Below are 12882 nucleotides of genomic sequence, written 5' to 3' on the forward strand. Positions count from 1 at the left end.
GTTAAGCACCTTTGCCTCTGTTCATCCGGGTGAACTGCGATCGCACGCGAAAGCCTTGCCCCAGGGTGACGGGTGCCGGCCCACCCGCGCCGCATCTCCTCTTCCTACCTGTCCGAGAAACATTGCTCGCTGACATCATGGAAACACCCGACGGCTGCCCGGGAAAGCGCGAGCGAACGCCGCCTTGGCGCTGATCCGTCTGGAGATTCCCCTTGGTCAGCGCCGCTGTCAATCAACCGAGACGATTCTTTGCCCTCTCCGGAACCTCCCTGGGAGGAACCAAGCTGGGTCTGGCCGAGATGCTCCGCCCCTTTCTCGCCGCCGAAGGGAGTAGCAGGGAGCAGGCAGGTAGAGCGGCTTAGACTAGAGGGTGCATCTTTGTGTTTGTCGCTCCCGCCCGCTTCGTTGTCGCGGCTGTCTGCCTGTCAGTGGCTTCTCTGACTCCTGGCTGTGCTTTGGCAGGTTGCTCAGAGGTGAGGAAAAGCCGCTTGGATCTCGCTACTTCCAAGCCCTGCCTGCGGTGGGGGCACAACCGCGGCTCGGAAGAGCTTACTTTATAGCCCGACTGATGCTTGCGATCGCTGTCAATTCCCAGGTAGGAAGAGGGCTGAGTTTCCAGAAAGCTTGTTACTTGTTCTGATGTAGTTTCCCCCTGGGTTTTCTTTGAGGGGCGCGAGAGTAAGCAACTTTCCAATTGCATATATCGATTTGCTGCTCCTTATTTTCTGCCCAGCTGCCCTCTCTGGTTTTCCTCTGCAATTTGGCTTGTGTGAACGCTCAGCTGTTATGTAGGTTTGTTTTATAACTACATGCATAGACACTTTTAGCCATAAATGTGCCACTGGGGAGGAGAGAGAGAGAAGGATATATGCCAAGTTGGTCTTCTGGCTGCTCACTGCTGGGAGACAGAATACTGGGCTCAGGAGAGTCTTTGGGTCACTCCAGCAAGGGCATTCCTACCCTTTCCTTTCCCCATCTTCACCCAATGCTGGTATCTTACTAGGTTTGGGGAGCTGTATGCTACCTTGCAAAATTCAGGTGCATCTTATATTCTGTGCACAATTTTTTCACTTGGTTGCTAGAAAGGCTTGCAAAAGGGTTTTGGTTTTTTTAAGAGCTTGATAATTTGTCTGTGAATTTATATGTGGCATGCATTGTTTCTTCCAGTACTGAGTTAAATTAGAGAAATATTTGAGAGAGGTCTTTGCTCAATATCTGGCTGCTACTTTTTATTTTGTGGATTGATTTGTTTAAAGCTTGAGTACTTTTTCCACTAATGGTAGTTGGCCCTTCAAAAGAGCTTATATTATTTCCATAGTTCTTAGGAGGTGTTTTTTTTTGGTAGTGGTATAGTTCCTGTGGCTCTCAGCATCTCAGATCAATAAGGTAATATCACTCTGTCGTGCAACTGCTACATTATGAGAAAATACCTAATTTCTCCCCCAGCAGGCTTGGTGTTGGGCAGCTTGTTTCCTGTACAGAATTTGGGAGTCTGTGATGATTGCATGAGAGGCTCTGGTCTGGATGATTTAAATAAGACCCACTCCATATAAAGACATTCAAGGCATCAAGCTGGAAGTTCAATGCCCCTGTCACCTGCAAGATACACAGGAGTTCCCCATACTGATTCCTGCTGCCCCAAATAATACACTGGGGCTATCAGGATCACAATAAGGGTGGCACTTTCCATGTTGGGTATTGTACTACCCACTGGTAGTATTTATGAGGAGGAGCAGCAATAAACCACATCCAACTGTGGTTCAAACTGCCATTTGGATGCAACCTAATCATTGCTTTCTTATCTTTCTTTGTGATGCTGTGCAGCAAGCATAAATGAGATCAGATCTTCTGAAATGTAGAGTGCAGCTGCATGGTTCCCCTGTTAGCCGTTAACTGGAAATAAACTCATTAGCCTGAATAGGCACGAGCAGATGTCCTAGTTTGCTTGCATTCTCTGAAACAATTCAGATTCTGAACATCAGTCTAGTCATCTCTCATAAAGTCTATTGCAATCCTCAGTGGTGCTGTTAGAGAGCAGTATTTGATGTTCCTGTATTTGCTTTTATCCCTTCAAGAATACGTCTGTAGCAGTTTGAAATGAACTGCAATGTTGAGGATTTTTAATACAATTTTTTGTTTTGTTTTGTTGTAAGAGTATACTTTGTGCACTGAAACATATCTAATTCTGGATTAATTGATGCATTCATCATGTATTGCTTACTACATCTGGGGGTGGAGAGCTGAATTTCTGGGAGGCCTTCAGTAGGGAACTACCACAAATCTTGCCTTCTTGCTGTGTGCCTTGGAAATGGCAATAGACAACCAGCTGGCTGCTGAATGTAAGCTCAAAGATCCTGAGAATATCTGCACTTTTGGCAAAATAGCTTGTGGCCTCTTTAATCCATCCCCCCCCCCCCGGCCTGGTTTGCATCAATGGAAAATTTCTCCTTTCTCCTTTCTTGATCACTTCTTAAGAGAGGGGAATAATTAAATCTAGTTTCTTCTAGACACAGTGCTACTGATTTCCTGTTAATTGGATTCAGAGAAAGCAGCCTGATCTCATGGCCAGGACAATATGGTCACTGCTGTACCTCTTCATGCAGTGATGCAAACACATTGGTGTCAAACTGCCAGCAAGGGACTATAAATTCTAATGCTAGGCCCAAACTGGTCCTCTGGTATCTCAAAAGTTTTCTTCTTCTGCAAATGGGGCTTCCATTCTTCTGTTTCATTTCATGGGCACTTCAGAATTTGTTTGGGGTGTAGCTTTTGAGCTGGCGGAGGGTGGTGTGTGTGTGTGTTCATCTTCTCTAGCGCTCTGCAGCTTCCCCTACTGCCCAAACTTTCTGATCTCAGCAATCTCTAATGGAGGATTTGCCTCATGATCTCTTTTCTTGGGCTTCATTTGAGGAAGGGCTGTAGCTCAGTGGTAGAACATCTGCTTTGCATGCAGAAGGCCCCAGGCTCAATCCCAAGCATCTCCAAGCAGAGCCCCCTGTCTGAAACCCTGAAGAAGCGCTGCCAGTCAGAGTAGACAATGCTGAGATAGATGAACCCAATGGTTTGAGTGTGGGCACCCAAGAAGGACGTATAGTGCAGCCCAGTGAGATTTGTAGAATGTAAGAAAGGACACTCCTTTTGATCACCTCAGAAGTACAGGTGGTATGAGAACAGCCCTGTATTCCATCCACCGAATTTCTTCCTCTCTCATACACACACACACTTTGAGCATTTTCAGTTGCAGTTTCTTTTCTCATTCATTGAGAGAGAAGCGGAAATAACATTTCTGATAGTCTTATTAGTGCTGAAAATTTGACACAAACCACAGTGGTGCTAGTAGCAATCATGTACTACAATTAGTCATTCCTACAATGGTTTCAGACTGTTTCTCTTTATCGTTTTTTAATATTTGCTCCCCGCACCAAGAGAAAGTGGTGCCAGGATTCCTGGCAGTTGGCGCCCTTGGAAACTATTGCCCGCCTCAAATCTGCAGCTCACAAATAATGGGTGCTGCAGTGGCTGGTGGTTTTCCTGTAAGTAGTTGGCTCACACATGCTATGAATCAGGGGTTAGCAAACTTTTTCAGCAGGGGGACGGTCAACTGTCCCTCAGACTTTGTGGGGGGCCGGACTATAGTTTTTTTGGGGGGGAATGAATGAATTCCTATGCCCCACAAATAACCCAGAGATCCATTTTAAATAAAAGGACACATTCTACTCATGTAAAAAACATGCTGATTCCCTGACTGTATGCAGGCCAGATTTAGAAGGCGATTGGGCCGGATCCGGCCCTTGGGCCTTAGTTTGCCTACCCATGCTATGGTTTGTGAACTGTATGAAGTTGTGGGAAATTAGCATCCCTCCCTGAATGGCTCCCTGAAGAGCCCTATGCATGTTGGAATGTGACATCTTAAAACAGAGAGAGAGAGGTGAATATAGCCAAGGTGGGTACAAGGTAGATTGGGAGTTACTGGCAGATCTCTGGGTGATCTGTAGTAGACTGGCAAGGATTTTAGGTCCCTGATGGCTTTAACAACAGCAGCAGTAGCATTTCCCCTGCCCTAAATTATACTACTAAAATGAAAAAAAGCTTGGAATAATCAGGATTGGATGTATGTGTGGAAGGACTATGAGCTCAGTTTATGCATCACAAATTACTGGGTTTTTAATTCAAGGCCTTTTCCTTGCAAGTTGGATGGATTTTGATGTTGTGGCAGCATAACACCTGGAGGCAGCCCTGTATTGGGAAGTTTTTAATGTTTAATGTTTCATTATGTTTTTGTATATGCTGGGGGCCGTGCAGAGGCTGGGGCAACCCAGTCAGATGAGCAGGGGTACAAATATTATTATTATTATTATTATTCAATCACATGCTTGTGTGCTTTTCATGGCTAGCCCACAACTTTTCAGAATGAAGAGTCTGATAGTACTATTTTTCTAGAAAAGCAGGTGCTGGAACTCACCATGAACGCCTCCCTTGTTCTCTTATAATGGCAATGGCACCCACCTGAGAGGTGCGGGAACTGAGTTCCGGCTGAAAAAAAAAGCCCTGCTGCTGACCTACACTGCATTTTAGCAGATCTTGTAAACTAAGTTCTGTATTTAATGCATGAGCAATGACTTAACAAAGCATAGGCCTAAAGCCTGTGGCGATATTGAATCTATTTCTAGTGGCACTTAGAACTATTTAATGCTGAAACCAATACAGTAGCGCCCCAATTATAGTATTCACATTACCAGGTTTATTCTCTTATTTTTTTGTTTCCTATATAAACTCAGCAGCGCAGTGTAACTGGCCAAAGAGCTCTGTTTTATTGATTTTGGCCAAGGCTCTCCACTCAAGTTCTCTGCTTGGAGTAAGTCTCAGACACATTTCTATCTCAAGGTAGAAAAACCTTGCACAGCCAAGGTCTTTGTTTACCTTGTCCTCCATTACCTGTTTCACTTGTACACTTTCTAAAAAAAGTTTGTGGCTGCTGGGTCGTTTTCTCCAAACTGTTCTCCATCTCCTTCACTGGGTTGTGCTAGGTGCTTCTCTTCCTCATCATGGCCCCCAGACACAGGTTTCAGGGACCCCATTTTGCAGGACAAACCAAAGATATTAGGCTACCTGAGGTAGAGCTGGCAATTATGCTGCACCAAGGCCAGTGAAGGTATTTTGGTGCCTGAGGCTGAAAATCCCAGAAGCACCTTCTCCGCTTCTTTGGCAATAAAAGATGACAATAATAAATTGAATAACTAACAGTGTGCTGCCCTTTCTGACACCCCAAACAACTGCCTGAGGTGAATGTCTTACTCTGCTTAACTGTGAAATGGTCTCTTAGATAAGTGAAGATGCAGCTGATACACTGAAGGAGAAATACGCCCCTTGTCTTAGACCTGGAAATAAGACGCCCTCATGTATAAGATGCCCCCTATTTGGGGGGGACTCAGATTTAAGAAAACGTGAGGAGATGGCCCAGAGTAGGCTATAAGACGCCCCCTAATTTTTGACATCATTTAAAAAGGAAAAACCCTAGTCTTATACAAGAAAAAATACGGTAATTTCAGGCCGTACCTGTCCCAGTGCTGTATGAATCTGCCATTTTTCATCTGTTAAAAATTACCTTTTTTTGGATAGGCCTACAGTCTTTCATAGCCCCAGCTTCTGCTTGGTGGCACTGTGTGGTATCTTGGCAGGCTTCAATGCATGTAGGTTGAGAAACTGCTCAATAAAAAAACTGTTACTCTCAATATGAATGGATGCAAGGAAGAGGAGCCATGGTAAATCCTTGGTTTCCGGCTACTCTCAAAGTACAGGAAATATGGATGAGGTTTGTCTCTTAAAAAAAACAAAAAATGTTTAACACTTTCTGCTAACACTTCTATGAAACAGCTTGGAAATTAGAGTACTATTTGTAAGTACTTAAGGGTTGTTGGTGTGTGTGTATGTGTCTTTTTAGTCATAAAAATAACGCTTTGTTGCCTCACTTGAAGCTTCAAGAATACGTGTAAAAATAGAATAGTTGTAATGTGTGTATTTTTACAATTTGAATGCATGCTTTCTGAGAGTCAGATGGAAAATGATTCAGATTTTTACAGCAACTGTAACAACCTCAGTTGCCAAAAAAGAATGGCATTCATATAAATGGATTTTTAAGGAGAATATGTATGTGCACATGCATATACAATATTTAATGTAAATTTTCAGGGTGCTATAATGGAAGATAGCATGAGTGACACTTTATTATGTATTCAGTCTACAGACAGATTCTGATTCTACTGAGGGTCATGGGGATTTTGCTTCAGTAAAACATTTGAATCCTATAATTCCTCCAAGGATCGCAAGCATTCAAGTAGTTATGCCAGGGGTAGGATACCTCTGACCCGTAGGCCAATCTTGGCTTGCCAGGGGGTCCAGTTTGGCCTGCCAGGCAGTTTTCACCAAACCACACTCACCCACCTATCAGTTGACATCTCTATGGATGGATGGGAGGACGGGGTTTAATCCTGCATCTGCTGCTCTGCCCATTTCCCAGCAGGGAACAGGATCATGCAGCCTATGTGGCATGATCGAATCTCTGGGCATCAGCTGATGAACGGAGATTAAAGATCAGCATGATCTTGGGAATTTAGAAGGGAGTAGGCGAAACTCTCAAAGACTTCCCGTGCAAGCCTCTACCCTTCCCAAACCCAGAGACTTAAAAGGAAAGTTGGCGGAGGCTTGCAAAAGCATTTGGAGTCTCCCCACTTCTGTTCTAAATCCTCAATTTCACCCTGATCTTAAAACGTGTGTGTATGAGGGAGACTCTCAAAGGCCTTTTTATGCTTCCTTCTGCTTTCCTTTTAAATTAACTTGGCTCACAGGACTATTGGATTAATGTAGAGTGAGAGATAGTGACTTTGCCCTGTGAGCTTCAATGGCTGAGCAGGAGTTTTGAGTCATAGACCTGGAACAGACCTCAGCAGCCTGCTCATGCAGAAAACCCACTGTTTCAGCATCCTGGATAGGTGGTTCTCCAACCCTTGCTTAGATACTTATCATACTTATCATACATTGAAAGAACATGGCTTCCCCCAAAGAATCATGGGAATCATAGTTTAACTCTTGCAGATCTCCAGCACCCTTAACAACACACAGTTCCCATGATTCTTTGGGGGAAGTCATGTTCTTTAGATGTGTGGTGCATATCATGTCTCTTTTGAAGTCTGAATTATAGCCAGTCTAGCACGTCGCAAATATTTGTCGTAGCTCAGAGAACTTGACTAGAACTAGCCTGGTGTTTCAGTCCTATGATTCCAGGACTTGCTTGCTGATAAGTACATTTTCTCAGGTGCCCTTCAGTTATGGTCCTTGGGTACATGGGACCCGCTTTTTCCAGGATGTGCTGCCCCCACGTGATTTGCTTTGTCCTTGTGCGATGGTGCTGCAGAAAATCAGCTCCTGCGTGGCTGAGGTTGGCAGCTGAAGGGCACCTCCATAATGCACATAGTTTATATTTAAACTGTTAGCTTGCCTCTTGTTAATGCAGTTGTTACTTTTAAAATCTGCTCGGTCTTTATCTTGCCAGCCAGGTGTTTGGTTATGGGATATGTTTAAACACGGGAAAAGCAGCGATTAGATAAATGGCAGTGAAAATCTGTCATTTGAGTTAGGCAACGTAACAACCAGTGTGTATTTCCTTAATTTGCAGTCATCTGCTCAATTTGTGGCTACACCTTGAAATGCAGCTAAAACTTCTGAATGAAAACTCTCAGTTGAATATATCACCATAGATATATATTCCCTAAATTGCGCATGCTTAAGGCAACAATCTGCGGCTGCTTAGTTTAGTGCAATCTCAGCAAATTTAATTGAACTGCTCGGGAGTAAATGGGTTGTCAATTACAGCCCAGTTTTCTGGAGCTGCTTAGATTTCTGGAGCACAACAGCAGTTTGTGCTGCCACAGTAAAGCCAACATTCTCTGGTAAGCCAATGATCCAAAGCCATATGTCTCTGGCAGTGTTCGAAATTAGCCAGGTGCCAGGATCTCACCTGACACCTCCACCATCTGGAGGTGCACGCCTGGGGATCATTGGATCTGGACAATTTTAACACACTAGCAACACATCCTGTAGAATTCTATCCACAATATTTTATCTGCACCATCAGAATGAATTTCAGGAACCAAAATGCCTTTTCTGAGCAGCCTGAGCAGGCTCAGTGAACAACATTACAGCTAATTGTTGTGGCTTGTCTTCACCCCATCCCACTGCCCTGCTCACAAGTTGTGAAGAATGTACAGTATGAATGGTCCGTGTCACCATTAAGAAAAAGAGGTAGGAATAGGCCAATATATATGTTGGAAAGGGTTGCCTGTCTTCTAAACAGTTGAAGAAGGCAATTTGTCAGCCTGCAGGCACATTGCATTGTTAGACTCTTACTGAGGCTGAAGCCTGATCTACCTTGAATTAAGAACTCTTGGCAAGGTTTTATTGCCTGTGTGTGAGAGAGGTCAGCTAGAGATCTTTGCACGCCTTTGGTCTGCTATTGAGAGATCAAGGGTTGAGCTTTTTGCACAGTAACTTTAGCAACTGTCTTCAGGTGGGAAGAGTATCTAAAGGTTTTGTATTTTCTCGTGAGCTCCAGCAGCTGCCCCTTTAACTGAAGAAAGGGCATAATTTGGAGAAATGCATGTGGCTGTTTATAAAAGTTCTTGAGATATAATTGTGGCGTAAGCAATTGCCTTTCCTAACCACAGTTTGGCTGCCGGAAGGCTGGATCCCTCCGAGATCAGACATGCCGTGCCTTTTAATACAGGTGTGCTGGGAAGCAGAAGAGGGAGAGAATTCTTTCTTGTAGGTTTCTCAGAAGCATCTGATTGACCACTGTAAGATATAGGATGCTGGACTTCATAGGCCTTGTGTCTGCTCCAGCAAGGCCACTTTTATGTTTTTAAGCTTGAAAGATAAATTACTCAGGCCAGACATTCCAATTTCTAAGGGATTACTGTATGGGAGGAATGCATAAATGCAAGAAAGAAGCTAGCTTGCGGCATCTCTGATTTTCAGGAGGCAGCTGTGATTCAGTAAAACAGGTTTATTGTTTTCACTCCAGAGGATTCTCTTGCAACAAGTATTGTCCTGTCCTAGTCAAATGCTTATTACCATTTACAGGTAGGTAGCAGTGTTGGTCTGCTATAGTCAAAACAAAATAAAAAAAATCCTTCCAGTAGCACCTTAGAGACCAACTAAGTTTGTTCTTGGTATGAGCTTTCGTGTGCATGCACACTTCTTCAGATAGACTGAAACAGAAGTCACCAGCCCCTTGTATATAGTGAGAGAGTGGGGAGGGGTATTACTCAGAAGGGTGGTGGGAATGGGCGATTGGCTGATAGGGGTGGAGAACCTGTTGACGACTGTTAACGACTGCAATTGGTCTTACAGGAAAAAGCAAGGGGTGAGATGGCTAAAGATAGCTTTGTCATGTATAATGAGATAAGAATCCAATGTCTTTGTTCAGACCAGGTCTCTCCATGGTTTTAAGTTTGGTAATTAGTTGCAATTCGTTTTTGTGAGATTTTGACCATGAGAGGCTGCTCATGCTTGCTTAAAAGCTGATAGGAACCCTAGTTGACAAATTTAACCAATTACCATTTTAAAGCTTAATAATAATAATAATAATTTTATTATGTACCGGAATATGCCACCCATCTGACTGGGTTGCCTTAGCCATTCTGGGCAGCTCCTAACAATATTAAAAGCACAATGAAAACTTTTAAAACTTCCCTATGCAGGGCTGCCTTCAGATGTCTTCTAAAAGTCAGATAGTTGTTTAGAAGGCCCTCTGCCTGGTTCTCTGTAACTTCACTTTTTGCAGTGAGGGAACCAGCAGAAGGCCCTTGGAGCTGGACCTCAGAATACCTATGTCTGCAGATGTATCTGTTGCTGTTGCAGCTCTGGCGTGAGAAGGAGAGAGGAAAAGGGAAGAATTCTCCGAGGCCACTGTATGAAAAACCCTATTAAAATATTTTAGGTAATAAGAATAAACGTGAAAGCGAGCATCCCGCGTGGAAGGAGTCCCGCTGTGTTAATTGGTGCTTGCTCTCAGGTAACTTTGCCTTGCAGCCATCTTCCTTTACAAAGGCTATCAGACAAATTCTAGCAAACTATTTAATTCTGCCCCAGTTCCCACCCCCCTTTCATTAGTTTTTCCACAGAGCCAGAGTAGCCAGCTGAAAAAGAATAATGTTGACATCTTAAGGGGGGGCAACATTGATGGACTGCTCATTCCCACTTACAATTAGTCTGGCAGTTCAGTTTTATTTATTGAGGTGGTGAGTCCCTCCGTTTGTCTGATGAACGACCATCTCTCTGCTGTATAAATAGACATCTGGTGGCAGGGATGGAGGGAGAGGGAGAGAGAATATAAAAGTGATTGGTTGGTAGTATCTGCCTGTATTTTATAGGCTGTAAAATTTGTGGGAGTGTCATTGTGTGTGCACTCCGATTAATTTTAAGATGCATTTAATGTGTTTCACAGCTTTAGTTTGTGCTGAACATCACAGCTGACTTTGCTCAATATTGTGACAGTCTTGCCCAGGCGCCTTGTTTTAAGACATTTCAGTTTAGAGCTTGTTTAAAAACAAAAACTTAGCTTTCCAGCAGACATCTTCTCCTGAATCACATTAAATAGGGTGGCGATGACAAGATTATCAGTGCCGCGATACCTTCATTCTCTCATGTGCATCATGCGCCTGGGAAGAGAGCATCAATTGGGAAGATAAAATCCCAGCTACTGTATACTTTTAGTTTGGATTTTGCACATCTAAAAGTGCTTAATTTTATTAGCTGAGATTTAAGTAAGCTGCTTCTCAGTATATCGTGATATGCAGTTATTTTTCTAGAAAAAGAGGTGCTGGAACTCACCAGGAAAACCTCCCCCATTCTCTTATAATGGCAATGGTGCCCACCTGAGACGTGCCGGAATTGAGTTCCAGGGAGTTCCAGCTGAAAAAAAGCCTGATGATACAGTTTTGGCAGGGAAGTAAGGTCACCTATGTGCAATTTAGACATAATTTTATCCATCTAGTTTTTTCTTGACTGTGTGTATGTACAAGTACATCTATATACACAGTATTTTCTTACTCCTTGCTATTATTATTATTATTATTATTATTATTATTATTATTTATTAAGTTTGAACTGGGCCCAGAAACTAATCGGTAGCCGGTGCAGTCGGGCCAGGATCAGGATCAGTGTAATATGCTCAGACTGTCTTGTTCTGGTGAGCAACCAGGCCGCCGAATTCTGCACTAGCTGGAGTTTCCGAACCATCTTCAGAGGCAGCCCTGCATATACTGTAAATGCGTTGCGGCAATTTCACCAGAAGCGAGGGCTATTGTTGACATGGCTGCATGGTCAATGGCTGTATCTATCCACCCACCTGCTCTCCCTCCTCCCTATTGGAAATGTTCCGGTACTTAATTGGAAACTCGAAACCTGTTTGCAAGTATGGATGTCTAGTACTCTGTTTTATTTATTTATTTGAAGAGAAGATAAATTGCATCTCCCTCTTGCAACTTGATGTAATCTTGCTTCTGGTAATATAGTTGTGTTGCATTACCCAATGTGGATTGCTACGCAAACATGCCTTATTTACTGAAACCAGGATTACATGGGTGGCGTGGTTTGGAAGGACGGTTGCATCCTGCGAAACTGGGCTTAATCTTGGAGGCTCACCCTTGCATATAATGTTCTTGAGGTTTTGGGTCAGTCCTCCATCTGCTTGGCTGTTGAATGGACACAATATTAATTTTAAGATAAGCATCTCTCTTCTCCCATTTGTCGTTCAACCTGTTGTCACTCTTGGAAACAGCGTGCTAGATTTTAGCAGAGAGTCCTGCACATGCACGAGCGAGGGGCTTAGTCTGCAGTCCTAGCCCCAGTTACCTGGGAGAAAACCTCACTGAATTCTGAGTGGACATGGTGAGGTTTGCACTGTAAGCAAATGTTGGATGTATTTTGGCAACAGGGGCTGTTTTGCAGTCTTCTCGCCATCAGGTAATGAACTTGTTTGGGCACATTTATTTACCTTTCCTCCTACTGTTAGTATGTGCACGCATGTGTCAGAGAGGCTGGCCAATGTAGGGTGCTGGATAAGAATGTTCCAATTGTTTGTGAAGGATCCATACTCAAATTCCTGCAGACTCATGAAGCTGGCTGGGTTTAAGTAAGGGGTTGTCTCTGTCCGACTTACAAGACAGATAGCAAAGGGGAACAATCACTTCGCAGACAGAAAACAGCTATAGGCAGTTTATATCACACATTAGTGCTCCATCTCTCTCTCTCTCTCTCTCTCTCTCTCTCTCTCTCTCACACACACACACACACACGAAAATACCCATTCTCCCAACTGGCAACTGATATGATGGAAAATGCCTTTTCGTGATGCCAGGACCCGGTAACTCTATTTCAGCTACAAAATGGGTTGCACGCAGACTGGGCTGTGTAAAAATATGAAAGCTGTGCAATTTCTGTTCCTTTTCCAGGGTCTTCTGCCTCAGCCCCCTGCTTAAGAAGTTAAGCAGAGGAGGTACACTAAGGACTCGTTTAAAAGGCCTGCTTTTGAGAACAGTTTCAGACCATGACATTTTCAAACGCATCGCCAAGCCTAGAATAATAAGAGTTGGAAGGGACCTTGAAAGTCATTTAGCCCAATCCTCTTTTCAATGCTAGATCTGCAGTTTTTAGGGAACTTCTAGGGAAGTTTTTAATGTTGAATGCTGTATTGTGTTTTTAATAATCAATTGGGAGCCTCCCAGAGTGGCTGGGGAAACCCAGCCAGATGGGTGGGGTATAAATAATAATAATAATAATAATAATAATAATAATTATTATTATTATTATTATTATTATTATTAT

General features: G+C 43.4%; 1 protein-coding gene across 6 annotated transcripts in view; it reads left to right on the plus strand.

The window, feature by feature from the left end:
- The first annotated feature begins 384 nt into the window (after nt 1–384).
- OSBPL3 (oxysterol binding protein like 3) overlaps nt 385–12882 on the plus strand; it is a 90670-nt gene continuing 78172 nt past the window's right edge. For 3 of the 6 annotated variants that reach the window (XM_033165028.1, XM_033165032.1, XM_033165034.1), the window contains exon 1: nt 386–595. The gene's annotated coding sequence lies outside the window, so the exon portion shown is untranslated. Of the gene's footprint in view, nt 596–12882 lie in introns of all 6 variants that reach the window. The other 3 variants (XM_033165027.1, XM_033165030.1, XM_033165033.1) reach the window with 2 other exon arrangements.

Source organism: Lacerta agilis, chromosome 12 (genome assembly GCF_009819535.1).
Source record: "Lacerta agilis isolate rLacAgi1 chromosome 12, rLacAgi1.pri, whole genome shotgun sequence".
NCBI lineage: Eukaryota > Metazoa > Chordata > Lepidosauria > Squamata > Lacertidae > Lacerta > Lacerta agilis.